The sequence below is a fragment of the Panthera leo genome, chromosome A3 (assembly GCF_018350215.1).
Source record: "Panthera leo isolate Ple1 chromosome A3, P.leo_Ple1_pat1.1, whole genome shotgun sequence".
Classification (NCBI taxonomy): Eukaryota; Metazoa; Chordata; class Mammalia; order Carnivora; family Felidae; genus Panthera; species Panthera leo.
The window spans coordinates 21,766,862-21,788,192 of NC_056681.1; the positions used below are offsets into that span (position 1 = coordinate 21,766,862).

The 21,331-nt window shown below is 46.4% G+C and overlaps 1 protein-coding gene and 1 long non-coding RNA gene across 5 annotated transcripts in view; one reads left to right on the forward strand and one right to left on the reverse strand.

Annotated features, from left to right (window-relative positions):
* Nucleotides 1–21,331, reverse strand: part of CTNNBL1 (catenin beta like 1) — a 160,381-nt gene that overhangs the window by 40,560 nt on the left and 98,490 nt on the right. The gene's annotated exons all lie outside the window — the stretch shown is intronic.
* LOC122215568 lies at nucleotides 437–21,021 on the forward strand. Of its 3 annotated transcripts, XR_006200455.1 has the most exons (6): nucleotides 437–1,062; nucleotides 5,917–6,299; nucleotides 10,664–10,728; nucleotides 11,982–12,128; nucleotides 15,546–15,634; nucleotides 19,657–21,021. It is a non-coding gene; the product is annotated as an uncharacterized LOC122215568 (long non-coding RNA). The 3 variants fall into 3 exon arrangements; XR_006200456.1 differs by lacking the exon at nucleotides 11,982–12,128 and having other exon boundaries at nucleotides 439–1,062; XR_006200454.1 differs by lacking the exons at nucleotides 15,546–15,634; nucleotides 19,657–21,021 and having other exon boundaries at nucleotides 442–1,062; nucleotides 11,982–13,803.

A 21,331-nucleotide genomic window follows, 5' to 3' on the forward strand; every position in this document is an offset into this window, starting at 1 on the left:
ATGGGATTTCCCCCCTCCTTTCAGAGTCTGAGCACCACTATGGATTTAAAAAAGTGTTTAAGTGCTAGCTTAACTAATTTACAGCCTTGAGTTTGTGGGAAAATATGCCTTGCAGCAAGAAAGGGATATATATGTTCAAAAAATACTTCTTTCTGCTACACGACTATTCTCCAAGGGCTCAGAGTGAAAAGAACAGAATGAACTGGTAGCTAATATTCCCTCCCAGGGTTTGAGCTGAAGGCATGAAGCTCCCTAGGTCAAGTGTTCGTGGATCAGAGAAGGCCCATACCTCAGATGGGTTGAAGGAGAGGTCCACGAAGCTTTAAGTGTCTGCTGAGTGCACGCACAACCATCTCCAGTGGCAAATGACTCCGATCCTTAGTTTTCTATGGTTCCTACACAATGTGCTTGGTCAGTGAAACCAACCCCATCACTCTGGTGGCAGCAGTGTGGGTTGGGCAACGATGCGGGGGGCCACCATGGAGAATGAGCCGGCCACCACTGACTTCAGGAACTCTGAGAAGGCCTAGACAAACTTTGCCCGAGAGAGATGTTCTCTCTACACCAAGTGGCAGCATCCTGACTACTTAAGACTGCCAGTTACCTGCCCATTTCCTCCTCTTATTTCTTCCTAATGATTGGACCCATATATATTTGGTAAATATACCTGGCTTAAAAAAACAAAAACAAAAACACCCAAACTACAGCTTCCCTTATAGCTACGTATGACCACGTGGCTCATTTGGGGTCAAGACTTAAGATAAACTGCTATCTGGAACTTCCAGGAGGGGATATGTCTTCTTCAGCCCTGCCCCCTCCTGTTTTTGCTTTCCTGCTGTTTGGAATCCAGACCATAGTAACTGGAACTCCGGTAACCACGGAGACCATGAGGCAATCTTGAAAATAGAAGCCAGGCACACTGATATGTGCTTGGGGGCACATTCACAAGCAAACAAATACCCCTGGTCCTGTGATGACGATGGCAGAACAGAACGACAGAAGGGACCTGGGTTTCTGATGACATCTTGAAGCTGCCAATCCAGACTTCTGGTCTTGTTTTATGTGAGTTCTGTGTGTTCTATTTTATTTAAACCATATTATTTCCAGTCTCTGTTACTAGCAATCAGCTGCATTTCCTAACCGATAACACTAATCCAGTAAGTTCTTCTCTAGGAAGTCCAAAGATACATTGCGTCCCAGAGTTCAGGTATTCACTCCAAGAAAGCGGACTGTTCAGCCTCACCTGCTTTTGGAACCAGCCACACATCCCAGTGGGGAAAGTCCTAGAACCAGGAGGAACTGCTAGTAAAAAGTATAGTCGTTTCGTTTCACCTCACTATCTCGAAGGGTCTAAACGCTTTTCCGTTATATTCTGCAGAACCTGGCTGGAAGGAGTAATTTAGCTGGGTTTTTTTGTTCTATTTTTTGTTTTTTAATTATCAGCCCTCATCCTTGTAACGACAGAAATAAATGCCTGGTGTTTCAGAACCTCTGTTTTCTCTCTGTATTGCCACCAATACTTAGGTTAGTAACACCCACTCGTGGCAGTACTCTGAAGAACTGCTATGAGATGCCCAGATGCAGGGTTTCTGACTCACCAGACTGATACCTCTAGTGACCCCCTTTGATGAAGACAGCTGAATGTCAGGCGTGGCTGGTTACGGCTTACTTTTCTGCAGCGTATCACTTTTAGGGGTATTGCACCTAAATTAATTTAAACTGATTTTGTGGCCTACAAGCTCTCTTGGGGTTTGAAAAGGACATGACACAGTTACCATGGTCTCCCTACCCACATCCAACAAAACACATTAAAAAAAAAACAACTTAAGATCTTTAGATCCTAAAATAAAGATAATCCCGCTGAACATCTGTACTGATTTAATTTTTTTAAAGAGTCCTTCTCAACGGTTAGCTCACTATATTTTCAGATGGTGCTGAAAATCTAGGGGGGCACAGCCTGACCCACCACCACCCGGGCTCGGATACACCTGGGGCTGAGCATGGGTGCCAGAATCCCCCCCCACATTCTCCCCTTTCCATGACCTCTCCACTATTCCAATTCCCACTTTCCAAGAATCCACCTGCCGAGACGCAGCAGAGCTGATCATCACGGCCCCAAAGCAAGGGCGGTGTTTTTACACTCCTCTGAATGCCATCCTTGGATGACTGCTTTAGATTAGAAATTCAGTTTAGAAAAGAAAAGAAAAAGAAGAGCCTGTTTCCAGGACCTTCGGGGAATGATCTAAACCTACCTCTTCACTCCTTTCATGTTGCTCACCAGGCCTGCCTTTGCACTCTTCCAGCAGCCCCGGGCTCCTCCTCCCATTCTGCCCACCGTTAGCAGCCGGGTCCTCCTTCACGCTCCTGCAGCCCCCGCCAACCGCTGAGCTCCACACACTCTTCCTCCCGACTTCAGGGCTTCAGCTGATTTCCACAGAAACCAGGAAACCCTGCTTGCAGACCCAAGACGGCCTTATGTTCATCTTCTTGAAGTCTGACTTCTTAACCCCTCTCCCATCAGCCAAGAACACAGCACAGCGAAAGGACAGAACTCAGTGCTGCTTAACACAGTTCTTCCGTTTCCAGTTTGAGGCTAAGGAACTTAACCGTTCTACAATCTTGCACGCACAAAACCACTGCAAAAACATGCAGTGACCTCTGTGAAAACGCTTGCCGATCATATTCTAACAGGGATTAGACTTATCATAGGGAGGAGATAAAGGAAGCTGGTTAGTCCTAAAAAACACTGCATTTGTGAACAACGACTCCATGCTCTGTTTTACTAACAAGAAATAATCAACAACTGGCAAATATATGAAGTACTCTGCCATCGTCACTTTCTCACATGCTAACCTTCCTATACACCCGGTGCAGCCATTTCATAGTTGTACAAAGAAAGAATGAGGGGCCTGAGATCTATGTGCCTTTCCCAGTGGGCCTTTCTCAAGAGGAAAGAAGTACTTATTAGTGTTATGTACCGGGTTACTGTGCTCGCTGCTTTACATACTCTTTCTCACTTAACACTCATGACCACCCTTAGAGTGAATTATTCTCCCCATTTTACAGATGAGAAAAAAATAAGGCCCGGAGGGGTTATGTGCCTTACCCAAGTTCTCAGAGCTAGCGAGAGCCAGAGACCGATCTGGCCCCCAAGGCCAGCTTTCTTTCCATTGCCCCAAATCTGCCTTTGTAGTGGTGAACTAAATTTACCAGCACCCAAATTTCCAGAGTACTTCTTAGCAAACACAGTTGTGAGAAATAAGCAGAGAGCCCATTTTGAACAAAGCTACAAACGGAAACACCAATGTCCCTTTGCTTTACTTAATAAGACAGATGGCTCCTGGCAAAAACTGACTTCAAAGTAATTTCTGTGAAACAAATCCTACTTGTTTACCACTGTGGATCCCAAGACACATTCCCAAGGAAAGAATTCCCTAGCCTGCTTCATCATGAATGCGTGGTGAAGGCAAATGATGAGCAGCCTCGGTGGATACTGGTCATGGCCACAAATCAGCAGCAGTGTTTCCCCGCTGGTCGTGGTATTCCAGAACTCCCCCCGGCCTTACCACGTGATCTTCCCTACTCAGTGAGACACCCCCCGCAGGACCACAGGAGTTCTCCCTGCTCCTGGGGAGCCTCTGGCATCACCCTGGTAGCCCTGAGTAACTACGTGTGGTAGAGTGGGACACCCACTGGCACAGAGACAGGAAAATATTTTATTCTCCAGCGCGATACTCATAAGCACAGTAATAATCAGAGTGGCAAACTTCCCGTCTGGGACTCAGCTTCCCCAACTGTCTTTTGAATAGTCCCTTCAACGCTCACATCTACAAAATTCTTCTCTTCCTCTAGGCCAAAGGTTCTCCGTGGAGGGGTGGGGTGAGAGAAATCTCGACTGCACTGTCTGAGGCATTTTGCAAATTTTATGTGCGTGTGCTTGTGACAACTGAGGGGTCCTACTGGCACCTACTGGGTAGAGGCCAAGAATGGTGCCGAACATCCTACGATGCACAGGACAGCCTCCCACCACAAAGAGTTATCCAGTCCAGAGTGTCAATAGTGCCAAGGCTGAGAATCCCCTCAATCTAAGCTACTTCTGACATCTATTAGGATGAGGTTAACCTACCAACGGATCCCAATGCTATCATATATATTCTAGCGAGAAAAATGCCTAAATCCAAGGCTCTCATTCATATGAGTTACTAATTTTGTAAATTACAAATTCCCATATAAGGTGAAATTATATAATACCTAGTGTTACCTTAAAACATTCCTGGAAAGGGGTGCCTGGGGGGCTCAGTCGGTTAAGTGTATGACTCTTGATTTTGACCCAGATCATGATCTCACAGTCGTGAGAGGGAGCCTTGCATTGGGCTTTGCACTGAGCAGCATGGAGCCTGCTTAGGATTCTCTCCCTCCCTCTCCCTCTGCCCCTCCCCTGCTTGTGCTCACATGTGCATACATGCTCGCTCTCTCAGGGAAGACAAAAAAAAAAAATTCCAGGGGAAAAAAGAGGGGCAAGGAAACAAGGTTGGCAAATGTTAATCGCAGAAGTTGGGTGATGGGTATATAAAGTTCAATGTATAATTTTCTCTACCTTGTATTTTCGAAATCTTTCATAATATAATCTTTCTTTTTCTTTCTTCCTCTTTCTTTCTTTCTTTCTTTCTTTCCTTCTTTCTTTCTTTCTTTTTTTCTTTCTTCCTTTTCCTTCCTTCCTTCCTTCCTTCCTTCCTTCCTTCCTTCCAGTAAGCTCCACAAAGTAAGCTCCACAGTCAACATGGGGCTTGAACTCATGACTCTGAGATCAAGAGTCCCATGCTGACTGCTCAGTAGACTGAGTCTACTGACTGAGCCAGCCAGGCATCCCTGAAATCTTTTATAATAAAAAATATTTTGTTCTTCCGAATGAGTTTTTATTCAAAGGGATATAAGAGATAAAAGGGATTCCTCCCTGCCCCCTCAGCCCCTCAGCATAAGACACAGTCCCTGCCTTGGCAGAGCTCACAAATGAGTGGAAACAAGTCAGCCAACGACCGTCACACACGAGGAATGATACTGGGAGCATAAGAAAGGGATCAGTCTAAACACAAATGTGGAAAATCGGGGCAAGCTTCGAGGAAGAAGCAGGATTGGGAGAAATTCCAAAGAATAAGCTACCTGTCTCACAGAGAAGGGAGTACAGGAGTAGCTCAGTCAGAGAAAAAGCATCAAGTATCAACACGTGGAGGACAAGACATGGAGCAGCTACCACGGTTCAGGCTGGAGATAAGTGACGTCATCCAACGAACTCCAAAGACACAGGGAGGTCTGCCTTAAGGATACCGAAAGTGGGATTAAGGGAGAAGAATCTACAAAAGGTCTAGAAAAGTGGAATAAACTTAGTAGATTTACAGATGACAGCCAAAGAAGATAGCGGTATGTGGACTATGGCCCCTTTCTTTCTCAGTTTTTGAAGGTTTTAGGCACATATAAATAGGAGCTATGATACTGTGACTAGGAGTGTCTGCTTGAGCTGCTTTAGAGGCTGTCCTGGTCCAGGTCCTCTGCCCTCTTGTCACCCCAACTAGTCTTGACAAATATAGCCAGCAGTCCGGCTCACTGTGCTTAGACTCTAACCCTAAGACCACAGCACCGAATGCCTGCGTTTTCCAGAGCCCCACACCGCATTCTCTGGTGCCTCTGTATGTGCTGTTCCCCCCGCCTAAAAGCTCTTCCCTTTCTTGTCCACCTGGGACATTCCTACTCACTTTCAATCTTCCTAACCTCTTCAAGGAAGATTTCCAAGTAGACTGGAAGCCCAGTCCTTCCTTCAGTGCTTCCAGCTTGCAACTTATACCTACCCCCCGCCCCCGGCCGCCTTTATAACCGCTATGGTATCATAATCATTACGTGCATGTGTTCTCCCCACCACAGGTGAGTACCTCCGGGGCGGGGAGCCTGCAGTGGTTCGTGTGTCTAAGCATGTCTGGCACCATTAGGTATTCACCAATATTGCCGAAGAACTGAAGAGTGAATGAACTCCCAGGAGATGGCAGCTGAGGTTCCCTTTGGGCCGCCTTCCAGGCAAAGGTTTTCAGAGTTCCTAAAGGACAACTAGTTCCAGGTGAACACCTTCGGGTGAGCCTCCAAAGCCATCAGGCTATGCTCGGATGTGGACATCTCTCATCTCAAAGCTTAATCCTGAACTTATTACTCGTCAAATGCCTTCTGCAGCCTGGGACTTTAGACAGAGATAAGACATGCTGGGAATACATATTTCCAGATGTACTTCTTCAATAAAGCAGCCCCCGCCCCAGGTAAGTCAGAAGGAAAAGGGAAGAGTGTAGAGGGTGCTTTCAGGCGACAGGCTTGAGCAATGGAAACCTGAGCAAGGCAAAAAGGGCCCACAGCGAGCCCTGAGCTGACGCAGGCTCACTGAACCACAGGCCCCAACCAATGAATGGGCTACTTACAACTGGGCACAAATACCAAAAAAGGGGAAATTCCGCACGTCCCCATCCTCACTTACCCTGTCCCATAACTATAGCCCCTCACTGCTGCCTCCTGGCAGACAGTCTCTCCTTTACTGTCCTGCCCGCTGTTCCCTCGCAGTATATTCAGTAAACTTCTTTCTCTTTTACAGCCTGTCCCGCCGGCCCCCACCCAATTAAGCCCCACAAAGATGGCTAACGTTTGTTAAGCACCTACTTACTACATGCCACAGAGAGGCAGATAATACCCCATTTTACGGATCCCTGCTACTCAAAGTGTAGTCAGAGGACCACCGGTAGCAGCATCCCCTGGGAGCTGGTAAGAAATACACAATTTCAGCGCTCACCCCAGACCAACTGAAAGCAGAATCCGCATTTTAAAAGATCCCCAGGTGATTCGTCTGCAGTATAAATCCTGAGGAGCACTGTTAAAGATGAGGAATGTGGGATCAAAAAAGGTAGTTAATGTGCCAAGGCAATGTGTGATATTGTGATTTATAATAAGATACGTATATTTGGTCTTTGCCCCCCTTTCTGTCACAGAACTCCTAAACTCTTGGAATTTTCCAAGTGAAGCGACAGCCATAAAGGTATCTTTTGTTAATTAGGTAACTTCCAGTGTGCCAAAGGATGAAGGCTGGTTGCCAGGAAAACCAACACGTGATTAGCCGGTTGTAATTTTCAGTCCCACCCCCAGATCTCCTGGGAGGGAAGAGGGGCCACTGGTTGAATCAGTCTCTAAGGGCCAATGATTGAATCTGGCATGCCTGTACCATGAAGCCTCCCTAAACGCCCAAAAGGACAGGGTTTGGAGAACTTCTGGGCTGGTGAACTCATGGAGGTGCTGGGAGAGTGGCGCCTGGAGAGGGCGCTGCGACCCTTCCCCTCTTCCGCCTCCTGCAGCTTTTCCATCTGGCAGCTCCTGACTCATCCTTTGATAATTAACTGGTAACCTAGTAAGTACAATGTTCCTCTGAGTTTTGTGAACTGTTTTAACAAATTAACCGAACCTAAGGAGGGGGTCTTGGGAACCTGTGATTTTATAGCCACTTGGTCACAAGTACAGGTAATAACGTAGGCTTGCAAATGGCATCTGAAGAGGGGGGTCGTCTTGTAGGACTGAGCCCCCAACCTGTGGAATCTGAAGCTATCTGTGGGCAGAGAGTGTCGAAATTGAGCTGAATTCTTGGGGGTCTCCAAGAATTGCTTGTTGCCCTGGGGAACCCCCCCTCCACCACACTGGAAACTGCATCTCAAACACCAAATTTAGTTACACAACTAGTGTAAGCTGGGACTTGAACTCAAGTCTGCATGTTCTTTCTATAAGGCTGTGCTTTTCCTACTATTCTGCTATTAAGAACCATGCCAAGTTTACAGTTTAAAAAAACACATCTAGGGGCGCCCCGGGGGGGCTCAGTCAGTTAAGCCTCGGACTCCTGATTTCAGCTTCAGGTCATGATTTCACAGTCATGAGCTACAGCCCTGTATTGGGCTCTGTGCTGACCGCACTGAGCCTGCTTCGGATTCTCTCCCTCTGTCCCTCCCCCACTTGCACTCAGTATGCACTCTCTTAAGATAAATGAACTTAAAATATGTAACTTAATATAGAGAAAAAACTGTATTATAACGAGGTTCATTATTTCAAAAATTTAGGTTAAAGTCATAAAAAAACCTCATATCCCACATTACCAAATACACCTGCCCCTAAAACAAAACAAAATAAAAAAAAAAAAAAAAAAGAGAGAGAGAGAAGAAATTCACATCCCATGTACCAAATACAAAAAAACTTGGTAACAGACCTTTCTGCCCTGCCCTGCCCTGCCCGTATTACAACTTTTCCTATTTTATTTTTAGAAATAACTAAAGTTACTGGATTGTTGCTTTGGTGGTTAGAAGTCATTTAGCTTGCTGGTTTTCAGATGTCTCTTTGGGCAGCTGAGGTGCAGAATCAAGAACATGGGCTCTGGGTTCCAGCAGACTCTGATTTTAAACCATGTGCCTGATTTGAAAAAGTACTTTACTTCTTTGGGGCTGTTTCCTCAGTAATAGAACAGGCTAATGGTACCCAACACGGGGCTGATGGGAGGAGTACTGACATCACACATACACGGGAACACAGCAGATACTCCGTAAGTATGACCCCGCTGCGGCCATCTTCGGCAGCGGTAACCTCACACTAGCTGACACGTCTCAGGAGAATCAGCCTGTTACAAAGGCTAGCAAACATTGTTATTCCACAAGTTTGCCAGCCAGAAGGCGTACTTAACAGAGACATGATTTATTAGTAATCAATACATTTAAGAAAGTTGTAGGCATATTTTTTAGCGATTATCAAAACGATACGCTTAATTTATTTTATGGTAACCCTGCAGCAAATAGGGAACAAATCAACAATCCTTTTCTTCTATTTTGGAACCAGGGACAAGGGAGAAAAGTGTTAAAAGGAAAAAATGTAAGGCGTGTAGGAGACCAGGGAAAGACCATGTAATACCCACCATCACACACTATTCACGGCTTAATTTTATGGTATACAAAGCACTTCCCCCATACGTTATCTTATCCAGTTCTCTCACACTGAAATGTTATTGCTTCCTTCTCAAAGCTGGCGAAACTGAGGTGCAGAGGGGGGCAAATGACTTAACCCAAGTCACAGGGCCTGAGCCTGCGTTACAGAAGAAACACAAATCCAAATCTCCCAAACCCAGCCCAGGGCCCCTTTCTAATAGGCTACTTAAGGGATTTAAAGTTACTATGCTCACAGAGGCACTCGGCTGTAGAAAATCGCCCCCATGATGCTTCACGGCAAGACTCACCAGCCCCATCCCCAGCAGTGATCTTCCCCGCCAACACTCCTATCTTTTTATAGACCCACACCTAAAAGAGAAAAGAGCTGTTACTCCAGGACCTGATACCTGAGAATAATTTGTTTGGGGATCCTTTGTTTGGCTACCAGAAAAGAATGTTCGACATCGTTCCAACCTCCTTCTTATGCTAATTACAGCTCATCAGCATCTGGACACCCACAAGCAAAATCAATCTGACTATAAAAGCCAAAGACATTTTCTTACCATAAAAAAACAAAACAAAACAAACAACAACAACAACAAAAACCAAGTAAGAATCCAACATGATTAAATACACAGAGCATTTCCCCAGCAACCTGCAAGCTGCTGCATATCAAAATCACAACCAATAACACAGGAGTCCGGAAGGTGGACACTAACAAACATCTCACACGTGTAATTGTATTCTTTAGGAGCAGTGAAATGTATACAAGTTTATTTTCAGTTTATCCCCTTCCACATTATACCTACTGCTGGGTGCCAACATGTCTAACACATTCAAATAGTCACACATTAAAAACAAAATACCATTTGAAAGGCCTCTTGACCTCCCCTTACACTGTAACCAAGTGAACTCAGATGCCGTTAGCCTTCAGTCTGCACCTCATTTCCTCACCAACCTGAAGTCCCAGCAGTTCACGATCCTTGGAAGAGCCACACTCACCACAAAGCACAGCTTACCTTTCCAAACGATCACCTCTACAACCTGATCACGTAACCTGAAATCTAGCCTGCCTTCTACAAATACAGTCTAGCTTCCTAACTATATTAAAAGACTCACCCTGACAAATATGCCCAAATATGCCAAGACCGAGTAAAAACAGGTCACAAAATAGCATATACACCATGATTCCATTTATGCAAACTTATATACACATACACACGGCCCTTCCCCTAACACAGATGTTTGAATGGATGGTGTCCATGATGTTTCCAGTAATTAACTCTGGGTGGTGAGACTTGGGGTGATTTTTACTTTCCCTCCACCCTTTCCACAATGCATGAATTTTCTACGTCAGGTTATTTTATTCATACTCCAAAACAACAACAAAGCCATTTTTAACAAGCCTCCCGCTGAGACCTACCACGTCAAGAATCTTCTCTTGGCACAGAGAGAAAGCAAAGAGGATGCTTATCTACGCTTGTACTCCGAACATCCCGGCCAGGGGTTCTCAGCACTAGCTGAGCAACAGGCTCCGGGGCTTTTTAAAAAATACAGATGCTCCAAGTGCCAGTCCTCAAAAATTTTGCAAGTGGGGCCCAGGCATGTGTATTTTGTTAAAGCTCTTTGAGTGATACTGATCAGAGAGGGTCAAAAACTACAGACTTCTGTCTCTTTCTCAAAAGGGGCCCAACAGGGGGAGCAAATAGACTGGAGCTGAGTCAAGTGTCTAAAGGCAGGCAACTTCAAGGTAAGCAGTCGGGAACATTGAGGAACAGAAACTGAAGGCTTAAGCCGTGCTGAGCTTCAGGTCTGAGAGGCCATGAGGAGAGAGGAGGCTATCGGTACGGAGATAACACTCAAAGTTAGAAGCCAGGAAGAGGGGAGTAAAGTGTGGCAGGGCAAAACGTTGGGGACCGAGAGACGGAGGTTATTTATGCAGTACTGGGGGCAGGACTACTGAGGGCTTACAGAAACGGAACAGGAAAAGACAGCAAGCAGTTTAAGTGAGGCCTGCTACTACAGGTGAGCAGCCCTGAGTCATGTTTGAAAGAAGGAGCAGAGCACTGCTTACTCATGATTCAATTTTCGGAAGCCACAGAAAAATCCTAGTAAAGGCCATGTACTAGCTTTGAGATTCTTCAAGACAACTTCTGTAAGCCTCAGTGTTCCCACCTGTAAAATGTGGCTAATAACACACGTTTCATAGGGTTATTGTGGGCACAAGGTAAAATGAGATAATGAATGTAAAAACCTTCCAGAGTACTCAAAACAAGACTTGCCCCCAAATGATAACATTAAGAAGCACATCCAATAAAGATGATATGTTGAATTTTAATAAACCAGGGCCCACAGCTGCTGCCTGGACCCTAAGTTACTTCCTCATATTGGGACCACCTAAAAATGCCAGAGAAATAGCCTAAAAAGGTTTGGCTCTGTCCCCACTGTTGCTTCTACATTCCTGGTATTTGTCTTACTTCTATAAAGGAGATGCACTGCATACGCAACTATTTCTATAAAATGTAATCAAGATTATAAATGAAAACTAACAGAGTTATATTGACAAAATAATAAATGTACTGGTGGAAAATTCTATATCCAAAATAAGAATTCAGCTAATACTGCCAACTAAAAAACCAAGTGTCTACCTGGCAAAATGCAAACCACAAAAGAAAACCAGGAGTGATTAAATGCTTCTCCTTCATCCTCTCCACTCAGGCCCTCAATAGCAAAACTGAATTTGTGCCAAGTTAGCTGAGATAGTCAGAATAACTCAAATTACTACCGTATCTATGAGCTGTAAGACTTTGGGAGAGTCTGTTTCTTAGTATAACAGAATAAAATGAGAACAACAATACCTACCAACATCAATGAATGCTCATTACCGCGTGCCAGCTACTGTCCTGAGCCTTGTACAGAGATTAGCTAAGTCAGGCCTCACAACAGCTCTGAAGGACGCTTCACGGTCTGGCTTCTGCTTAACCACCTAATCTCCGGTTCTAGGTGCTTCTCACCGAGGGCTGGTGCCAGACTGCTCTTGGAGGGTACTCCTGGGAAGGCTGATAAAAATACAGCTCTGCCGACATTATGCAGACCGGTGGAACCCGAAAGTCTGAGAAGGTGCCCCCAGGAGATTACATCTTAAACAAGGTTCCAGATGATTCTTCTCGGCAGCTAGGTTTAAGGCTCTCTGCAATCTGTCCCTTCCAACTTTTATTTTATACACGCTACTTTTCTCACTTGACATTCCTTCACCTGGCTAGCTCCTACCCAAGGTTGGCTCAAGAGCCACGTATCTGAGGCGGAGCGGTTTCTAATCTCCACTCGCTCCCTCACCACCCAGGACAGATGGGAAGCCCCTGCTCCCTGCTCCCACGGTGCTTCACGCTTGCCTCACCTTTTACCCTGTCATATAAATAAAGGTTTCTAGGTCTCCCCCCTGGCTGAGCTGGGAGCTTGTTCACTCTCCCTCCACAGCACCAAGTCTGGCACAAAGCAAGGGCTAGTGGTTTGTTAACAAAAGAATGAACGGAGCCTCACTGACCTACCTTTAGGGCTCTTATCCACAGAAACAGACCCTCTACATGTGAGCCAAACTGAAATAGAAGGGTCCGGTACCTCATTCGAGAGGTGGTGTATTTTACCAGGGCTAGCATAATCAGGATTCTAACTGAGGGTCCAGGTTAATAGGCCATTGTGATAAACAGTGGCTGCCCTACCTCTTTGGTAGCTCTTTTTATGACCCAGCCTGTCCACACATGTAGTCCCTATCCACAACTGGGCTTCACCCACAAAAGCTAACTAATTGGCATCCTACATGTAAACATGAAAACTGCAAGAGGCAGAGATGACTGTTTTTGAAAGGAGACTATGCAGTAGCTGTATTATCATTGATGAAACTGTCACATGCCAGGCTAGGTAGGATGCTCATGGTCATCATTCTTCACACCATTCTCTGAGAAAGGTTTTATCAGGCTTGTTGATTGAAGAGGAACTCAAAATCCAAAGAGGATAACTTGCTCCGGGCTACCTGCTAGTTTGGGGGTGGAGCTGGGATTTGAAGCCAGGTCTTTTTGCCTCCAAAGACAATCCTCCCTCCCCTGCTCTGTGTTGCCTCTGGATGTCAACCAGAAGACCACTGGAGCCACCTTGGTGTGGGCTGGGAAGGAGCTTTGGAAGAAGACTTGGGCTCAAATTCTGCTTTTGGCATTTACTGACTAAAGGTATTTGATAATTAAACTCTAAGACTCATCTCTAAAAAGAAGATTAAAACGCCTAATTCATAAAGTATGTACACGTGTAAAGCCCTGAGTCTATCAGTAGATGCCCAATAAATGTGAGCTGGCCACGAGCCTATATTCCCTCTTCCTCCCCACAAAAGAGCAGTTTCTGGATGGCAAATAAATCTTGTTTCACGGTCTTCCTCGCCGGCAAACAAGTATGTTGTGCTCTAGTTGGGAAAGGCCTGTGGGTAAATCCTTAGTATGACTGGAACCAGTTAGCAAACCAGATGTGCAACACACAAAATCATCCCCTCGAGCCTGATGAGAAGAACCCAAACACATTGCTTATTTCAGCATCCCCACATTTTGTCATCTGAGGTCAGGAATGAGACAAGCAGCTGGAGGGAGAGAAAAGGAATTGATCCAGAAACTGTTCAATTATGAGGTTTTCAAATAGCAACAAAAACAACAGCAAGACATTTCCATCCTTGTTTAACATAAAGTGCCTGTTAGTACATGACTTAATGCTATTCTTAAAATTAAATACCGTTTGCTCTTCACTTGCTCATTGTTCTGACCACTATAAGCAACCCTTTGTAATTTTCAAGCTTGGGGAACACAAAAAGGCGGGGGGGATCTTTGACTTCTCTGTTTACAGACGATATGGAGACGTGGGAACATGGGGCTCCTGGTTTGTCCTCTCTGGGGAAGGTTTTTGTCTTACATTCCACATAGGATTGACATGCTTACAGTCTACCTCTACGAATGGCAGATTCGGGGAGGGACAACATTTCTTTAGGAAGATACTTTAAGAAAAGGGACACAAGCAGGAAACCCATCTTCACCCCAGCCACTAATATTAAGGAAGCAGACACTGCTGAGCACTTGATCTGTATTATTTCATTTAATCCTCTCACAGCACCCTTATGAGATAGATTCCAGTATCATCCCAATTTCACAATTGAGGAAATACAGGCTCAGAGAGGTTAAGCAGCTTTCCTGAAGTCGCACAGCTAGTAAATGACAAGACTGAGATACCAACATAAGTCCGGTCTTAATCCAAAGCCCATATTCTTAATCACTCACATCACAATAACTAGCTATATATGCCTCAGTGCTCACTGTCCCCTCTGCCACTCCCCTTACTGGTGTAAGAAAGAAATACTATGTATCTTTCAAGGAACACTCAAATGCCATCGCTTCTCTCTCTTTTTTTTAAATTTAAATTTTAGCTAACATATAGTGCAATATTGGTTTTGGGAGTAGAATCCAGTGATTACCATCTCTTCTCTTAAGCGTTCCCAGAATCCCTAGAATGCGTCTTCCTCTAGGCTTCTACAACCTCGAGTGTAACAAGTATTAGTACAGTATGATGTTTGGGGCCCTTATTAAAATAATAATCTAGAAGAAGCTAACATTTCTCAAGCACCCGCACTATGGCAGACCTGCATAAGCCAGCCCATCTCACAGTGGTAGTTCTCACACTAACCCAAGGAGGTCGGCATTAACCCTATTCTCACAGATGAATAAGCAAATATGTTTTTATTTTTTTAAGTTTATTTATTTATTTATTTTGAGAGAGAGAGAGAAAGAATGAGAATGGGGGGGGGGGGGGTGCAGACAGAGAGGGGAAGAGAGGATCCCAAGCAGGCTCCATGCTGTCAACACAGAGTCCAACATGAGGCTCGAACTCATGAACCATGAGATCATGACCTGAGTCAAAATCAAGAGTCATATGCTTAACCTACTGAGACACAAAGGTGCCCTGCAAATATGTTTTAAACACTACTATGGGACAGAGGCTGAGTGGCCTTGGGGGAGAACCATAAATTGGTTAACATGGGAAGAATCCTTTGAGTTCTGCAATGCTCTGAACTATTGGTATATGCCTCAATCCTGTTGACGGCTAATGCTACACTGGTGTTAAATAAATTCATTTATTCATTCAACCAATATATACTAAGCACCTCCCATGAGCGAGCCCCGTGACAGGCACTAAAAATGACTAGACATGATCTCACGGCGTCATTTTGCCATTTGCTCCTAATTGCTTGTACCATTCGAAAGGACAAGTTAGAGTCCCCACCATCACAATGACCTGGCCTGGGCAAAGCACCAAGATTAGAACCAAGGGCTTCTGATCTAGTTTCTCATTTCACCAGCAAAGCAACCCAGAGAAGAGCAAGCTAGCCTAGATCCAGAAGAGCAAATACCGATGCATGACTTCGTGAAATGAGTATGAGATTTGTGATCAGAAGCTGAGGTCTGTCTTAGTTTAGACACTTACCCATTATAAGACTTGAAGTCATGATTTCCTTGAGTCTTATAGTTTCCTCATTTTCAGAATGAGAAATAACACCAACCTTCGTGGGGCAGCTGTTAAGACTCAAACGTGTTCAGATGTGTAGACACTCCTACAGATGCTGGATATAGGTAATAATAAACTGGAAGGCTGAAATCCCAGTGCCTCTGTTGTAGACTATGCCCTCATCTCCCTTCCACCAGAAGTGCCTTCCTCACTAAGCATTCCTGTTCTCCTGTTCCCTTTAATAATGAAGTAATTCTTGTTTGGTATGTTTTTGTACTTGCTGAGATGATTTTTTGGTAAATACATGTGCAATTGCTTTGCTCCCCAGGATTATTGCCCCCTTCTGTAAACTGTAAATTTACAGTTGAGGACTGAGGGTGTCTTTCTCACTTGGGTGGTGGCACGCAAGATAGACTTTGAGAGGACAGGAGGGCTGAAAGTCTAAGGCAGAGAGACTTATTGAGGCTGCAGTGATAGCTAGCAGAGGTGATGAGGGCAGAATCAGCAGCACTAGAACTGAATAAGGCAGAGTTTATAGGACTTATGATCAATTACACGTGGGGACTATGAGAGTTAAGTATGGCGCATGGATCTGCCTTGGGTGGCAGGGTGGAAGGTGGTGCCGTGACCATTACTGGGACAAGAAAAGGAGAAGAGCCTTGGGCAATGGAAGGACTGAGTATGGGTTTGAATGAGCTGAGATGGCCTGTCTGATGGAGTTGTCTGCTGGTTAATTAGCTGGGCTGACTAGAGCTTGGGAGAGACGTTGAAGATTTGGGGATCGACGGCAAAAAGATGTAGGTTAAAGCCGTAAAAAGTAGTTGAAATCAAGGAGAGTATGTACAGCAAAACACAGACACACACACACACACACACACACACTGGGGGAAGACACCACCAATCTACGCAAAAATGAACACCTGAGGGACAGGGACAAGCCACGGAAAAGGATGAGATGAACACCAGGGAAGAGCAGCCTCCCTCAGGATTCTGCTCCTGTCTTTGCTAAATTTTGAACACAGCAGGAGCCCCGATACAAAGCGGCCTCGACGATGCCATGTCATTGCCATGGCCTACCATGGAGGCATTAAAAATGTGTCTTTTTCACTGACGCTGGCCAAACTCCATTCTCCTCTGACCAGAGGAAAAGTTTCGCCATTCCCCTCTTCCAGTGCCGGCAGGCGGCAGGAGCCCTGGTCCGCCTTTCCTCGCTAGTTGGGAGTCCGAGAAGCACCAGGCCACCACACGCTTCCTGATGTGTGGGGTCCACCAGCGTCACTTACAATTCTTTGCCGATGACAGAAAAGTATTCTTTAAAGCACTGACCTGTTAGCAAGCGCTGTCACTTTTGACGAGGTAGAACGTGTGCCTCTGCCCAGCTCGCACACCACACACCTACACACTGCTTCGCGGCTCACCCCCTTAGAGCTCCTAACAGCCTCCAGGGGAAGCATGTTAAAACAGCGCAATTAACTAGAACTGCTACAAACTCAATAGCTCACCTACCTAATGAAGCAATACAAGGGAAATTGGACCTATTTTAATAAGAATTTTAAAAGAGACAAGAAGTAAAGGTCAAATGCCATTTCTGGATCCCAGCTCTTTTCTTCTTCCCTCCCACTCTGAAGCAGTTAATATCAAGGAGACTACGCATGCCTTACTAATCCTTATAAAACCAAGGGGGCAGCCAATCATGCTATTATACCCAAGGGCAAATTTTTTCTTTCCAACCCAACCCCCCCCAAGCTAAGTGCCTCCCCTGATCTATTTCTGAAGGTTTTATTATGCAAACCTGAAAGGATTTCAATTACAATAATTCTTGTCCTTCTCCAGCCCAACTCACAGAAGCGGAACTAAATTACCAGCAATTCTAGGGCTTAAGGGTGGTTTTGCTTCTTACCTCCTCTCTAGAGTCACCTTAATCTAGAGATTCTCCTCTCTCAGCCCCTTCTGTCGGCTTGGGGAACACAGCTGGTTTTATGCCACCCACTATGGAGCACATCTTGACGCCGGACAGGCTCATCACGAGTCCCCTTGCCCAGTAAAATCCACTCCTCCTCACTCTCCGTACCTGCCCCAGCCAGGTGTCAGCAGCCTGGCTTCCCACTGACCTCTTAGGAGGATGGGTGCGTGGACCAAGGCAGAACCGGAGACAGGTTTGGTAGAGGTGAGAACTTAAACTTCTTAATAACAAGCCTACGCTATCCTGGGGTCTACGCTAAGTCTATGTGTGTCACCTCACCTGACCCTCACGACCACCCCATGTGGTAGGTCTAGTATTTCACAGACGGGGCAACGAAGGCTCAGAGAGTTTAGGAAGGTCACGTGGGGGATAGGCAGTGGCTCCATCTGTACCACGCCAGGCTCTGCTGCTGCCCTAAGAGTCTGGGGAGGTGCTGAGAGGTGCCGAGTGAGGAGACTGGACCAGGATGAGTTACAGCAGTTAACGCTCGTATGTGACAAGTCCCTGGGGTTTGACCATAAAGGGAAGAGTGCAGGGCAGCCCTCCAGCGGATTCCCAGCCTGTAGTGCTTAATTAGAGGAGTTGCCGGATTACCAAGAGAAGCTTGTCATAGGGTGGCCTCACTTATATAAGGACGTTCTATCCATAACATGTGTTAATGTTAAAAATAAAACTGTCAGTTATTTTACCAGAAAAAATGGGTTTACCCGGGAATAGAGAATTGCAATTCAAGCCATTCAAGCTACGGCAAAACTATAGGCGAGTCCAGAGAACAAAGGAGAGGAACGCTCTTTTATGGGGGTAGAGGGGGTTCTGAGGGGCTGTTATAAACCAAAAATCCACCAGAATAAAACGGGACTTTGAAGTGTAGTGGCTTTGCATTGACTGGGCTGTTGCTGGACAAGGAGAAAATCTTTCTTCCTCCTGCTGGGGTAGTAACAACGTACAGGCTTCTTCCTGTGCGGAGTGCAAGATAGGTCTCTTCCTGTTGGGGTCTCAGCTGAGGAGGACTGATGGGGGTGTGAGAGCTCCCCCTTCTGGCCTCCTCACTCCATTTTAAAGGAGGTTTCCTTTATTTGACTTCAGACGTGGCTCTTAAGGGCATGCATGGCTCTAAAGGGGGGCTTCTGCCATAATTTCAAAACCAATGAAACAAAGCAAAACTGTGGCTAGCAACCCGTTTGTTTTTACTTCCAAACAAGGTGGGTGAAAGACCACTCACCAGGTGTATGACTGACCATCAACCTGCTGAAGTTAACTGTGCTGACTTCCACCTTGCCGGGCTCTAAGCAGAGCCCCAAACTCCATGTTTGTTCTTAGGGATCAATCCTTTAGACAAGTGGTTGTTCATTCATGCGGGCAGTAAACATCTACTGTGCATCCACCACACGCTGAGCACCGGGCTGAGCCCTGGCACCCAGAGCTGACAAGGCCAATGGTTCCATAATCTTAGGGCTATGAAGGCAAAGTCCTAGGACCAAGACTCCATGCAGTAGGAGGCTCGGTTCCAGTCTCGGGGCTCATCAAATGCTTCTCCGAGAAAAGGTGACATCAAAACTAAGGACCTGAAGGATGACTAAAAGGTATCCAGGCAGGCAGGCCAGAGAAAACAGTTGCGGAGGGAAGAGGACAGTAGAAGCCTGGGGGCAAGAATGAGCTGGGCCTGTTGCAAATACTCCTGGCGGTCTGAGGCTGCTGTGCTCTAGCTGGCCACACAGACCCGGTCCACTTGCATCGGGAGGGCCGGCCCAGGGACAACAGCCCGGAGGACAGGACAGGACAGGACAGGACAAAGAAACCTTGCACGATGTGCCCCTGTCCTGCTCTGCCTCTGTTCTCACACTCTCATCAAGGCTCGAGGGCCAGTGTGCCAAGCACAGCGGCAGCTGGCAGGGGCGGGAGGGGGCGGGAGGGGGCCCAGGCCTGCATTTTCTCCCCGGGACTCACTTCTTCCCTCTGGGTGCTGGTGTATTCAGAAAGCAGAGTTCATCCTCACCAGCCATTACAGTCCAAACATGCCTTCCAGGGGCTGTCTTACCAAGCCATTGCCCTCGCTAATATAATGTTATCAAATTTCTGATGCGGGTACTCTAAAGCAAATGTACTGTCACCGGCACGCCACTGGGCACATTTTTCCGAAGGAAAACAGCTGCTCACTGAATCTGTCGCTTTTCCTCTCCTCAGTACCATGCACGCAGAGCAAGAGCCTGCTAAGGGCTCTTCTCCCACCCCTTCTTCACGCGTGCTCAAGATGCAGCATCAGGTGTCTCCACAGAAGCCAGCAGGTCAGCCGCAGCACAGTTCCCGAGGAGCTTCCTGGATCACAGGACAAAGCCCTGACAACTAGAGCCTGTGCCTCAGAATCTTACGCCACAGACAGAAGAGCTTCCGGCTCACTAGTCTGCTTTCCTCATTTTATAGACCAGAAGGGAAAACGCAGTCCAGAAAAGTTAGGTAAAAGGTCTGAAGTCACACAGCCAGTGAGCTGTAGAAGCACGGGCCGGTTCCTGTCTAAAAAACCAGATCTACTACGCGGGTTGTGAGGCCTAAACAAGAGAGCCCTCACACAGCAGTGCCAGAAACGTGGGAGGTGTTCAACGAATGGTGACTGACTGCAAAACTTTGTCTCTTAGATCTCCGGAACAACCCACTCCCCCTCTCCCGGGGCCTCATCCTGCCGACTTCCCATGGAGGAAAGAAAACAGACTGGCAGCGGGGTTAACGTGTTCACAGTTGGTGTTTGGCCAACAACTGACAGGAGGTGAACCAAACTCCCTCCTGGTTCTCAGATCTCTAGTCCCGTTCCCTGCCCTGCCAGATCCACTCCCGCCAGACTCTCTGTTGTCTCTGGAGAGCTGATGTGATCAGAGAAGACACCGCTGCGGCTGGAAGTGACCACTGAAGGGACTCGTGTCACCTTCCCTTTAGCCACTCCGAGTTGGAAGGGACTGCGCAAAGTCCATTTGAGAAGGGACAGAAAGGGACTCGCAAGCTTTCTAGCCGGGAGGGTGAGGAGTACAAAAGATCCCGTAGACGGTCACCACAAATCTACCAATCGCTGACAAAAAAATCCCCCAGACCACAGGACAAGTGTTAACTTCCGACAAGACGACTAAATTGGCCAATCAGCTCCGGTTTTGCTCCTCTCTCACCCACACCAGCTCCTCTGCCCCCTCCCAGCCCCCTCCCCACACTTTAAAACAACCATCCAACCATGTAAATTCCCCAGTGTAAGTGTCTGTTAGTCTCCAGCAGAACTGTCAATGCTCATAAATTCCTGGCCTTCCAGATTGCACTGCGGCTATTTACTGGGGGGAGGGATGCAGCAGCCACTAGACAATAGCAGGAAGAGATTGGCCGAGCAGTAACTACTCTGGTTACAGCATCGCAATTCATGGCAGCATTTTGCTGGGAGTGTGCATCATCAGGGAGGAGAAACATAAAAAGGGGAACCTGGGCTGTAAATAGTTTATTTCGGCAATTCCTGATGTTGGCTGAATCATACTTTAATACAGAAATACATGAAAGCACCACTCTGGCGGTGACATGTGTTGCCACCTCATTACTCTTTTCAAAAGGGTCTTCCATCAGAGAGACACCTCGCTACAAATTATAGTGAAGAAAACAAAACCCTCACGCCCAGGCTTATTAATAGGCCAGAAGGAAATGGAACCACGAGGATTTAAGGAAGCAGAGAACCCATGCAACAGAGGCCATGGGTGATCTGGGGTCCCTGGGTTGTGTTTCCATTCAGAGAAAATAGGACGAAAAGAAAAAGCTAGCGCTCTTCTGCCTAAGAGTCCGCTCCTCAACTGCACGTCTCAGTGTTTCGCAGTAGCTCTCATTTCCCCCATTCCTT